Here is a 2,185-nt window from a genome sequence, read left to right as displayed (position 1 = left end):
GCCCAGGCTTTTAATTGGCACACAATGACATTTAATATTTTGATAAGTGTTGATACGGTTTCCCAACTATATATATATATTCAGATCATTTTTAATATGCATTATGTAACAATAACAATTCCCTACTGTACCATTGGAGGACACAATAATAGCATACGGAACAGAAATATAGCATACTACAGTAGAGTTTAACGTGTTCCATTGTGTCGTTATATTCACAAAACTACCAGGTTTATGGGCAGTTTTTACGTGAAAGTATAAATAAAAGCACTTCCCTAATTTTTCTCCAGAAAAAAATGCAACTGTAATAATTAGATAGCATGACCTTTAATGCAGAAAATTTAGGGCTATTTTAGGGGTCCCGAATTGGGATGTGTTTGGCTAATTCCGTTGGAGGGTAGCGGAATACCACGAGAAAATCCACCCCCTACGGAGGAATAGCGCTCATAGCACCACACAGATGGGTTCCAGCGCGCATTGAGGCACTGCCATATCCTGTCCACCTCACAGACCATGCACGTGAACGTCTGGTAATCCCAGATGTGGGAGCATAGTACGGTACAACAACGGATGTTCCTGCACAGCTATCCGCTGCCCACAGTGTAACCCAGAAGCAGCATCAGCAGCAGCCTATAACACCTGCTTAGCGTGTTAGATCTGATGAAATGGGGCACATTGGAGGTGATCTGGTTTCAATTGACTGACTGAGCAATGCACATACATACATACACACGATGACAGGGCAATTATTAAATGTATTCCAGCTTCGGTTACTTCCATTGAATCCTGCTGGGATTGAAAGGGGACAATATAACAATGCTCCCATGACAGGCTGAAGTGGGCCCTGTGTATACACTCCAATGCATACAGCGTCAGGGCATTGATATACTGCCACGGGGCCTTAACACAACAATCGCACCATAAAACTGACGCCTTCAGAACGCTAGGTTGTGCACATATGTATTTTGCATCTGGATTCGTGTTTAATGCGCACACACTCTGTTCCTTTTTCATGGTTTCCAAATGTGCTGCTTCATATCTTGGAAGTTGTCTTTATTTTAAGATGCGCGGTACTTTTTTCGAGGATGCATTCGGCAAACACGTATCAGCCTTATAATTTATCAGCAAAGTATCAGGGCTAATGGGATTCCTGACATGTCTTAACATTTCCTCTTTGTTCAGACAACCCATACGTGTGAACCTTTGAGTGTTATCCCCTTGATGGCAAGGGGTTTTCTCCAGGTACTGCGAGTTTATTTCACATTTTCAAAACACTAAGTGAAAAGGAATTGGCCAAGAATGCAAATGGAAGGATAATCCTAATAGTAAAAATAATATAACATTTTAAGACTTCATAAATGAGAAAAAATAATTCATTTAACATCAATATGGAGTTATTGAATGCCAAGAGTTACTCTCCACTGTGTTTACCAAAATCTCAAAGTCCATAGTACAACGTGGCTATGTATCTTATGCAACTAAAAAATTCCCCTTTGCAGCACGTCCAACCACAATTGTTGGCACTTTGCGCATCCAATGTTTAGGGACACTTGGTACCAAAATAATAAAGGATGAGATATTCATAACCGTGTTGAATGCACTTCACAGATGGGCTATTCTCTTGTTATTTTTGTTGATGATGGTATCTATAGGGCCTGTTTGCCAGTATCCAAAATGATGAAAAATAACAATAGGTTTTACCCTTTCTGGCAATAAACAGGTGGTTAAGAAATCCCAAACACCAAAATAGATTACCAGAACACGTTTGTTTGCATGTTTTGTTTTTTGTCACAAGCATTTTTGTTAATGCAGACTTGACGCCTTGCAAAATGTGTCTGTCTACTTGGTGTTTGCACATCTTAACATCTCCTGTTTTATTGCCAGAAACGGGTAAAAACCTCTTCTTATTTTTCATCATGATGGTATATAGTTGCTGGTCGCTTTGGGGGAGAGGTTGGGTGGGGGGAAGTAAGTTTGGACTATTGGAGCCTTTTCGCGTGCATTGGTGGTGGTGGTGGTGGGGAAGGGTGGACGGGGTGGGTGGGTTGGTGGTGGGGGGGGGGTTCAAGGGGGTCTACGTTCGCCTCCTCCCCCCTACCCCCCCATCCCATCCCGTGGCAACTTCCCGTCACCACACGGGCTCACACGCCCCCGCTCCGCTATACAAAGAGGGGGCTCCACGGGC

This window comes from Lethenteron reissneri, chromosome 12 (assembly GCF_015708825.2).
Source record: "Lethenteron reissneri isolate LAM-NWPU_2019-01 chromosome 12, ASM1570882v1, whole genome shotgun sequence".
Lineage (NCBI taxonomy): Eukaryota > Metazoa > Chordata > Hyperoartia > Petromyzontiformes > Petromyzontidae > Lethenteron > Lethenteron reissneri.
This window is presented reverse-complemented; position numbering follows the sequence as displayed.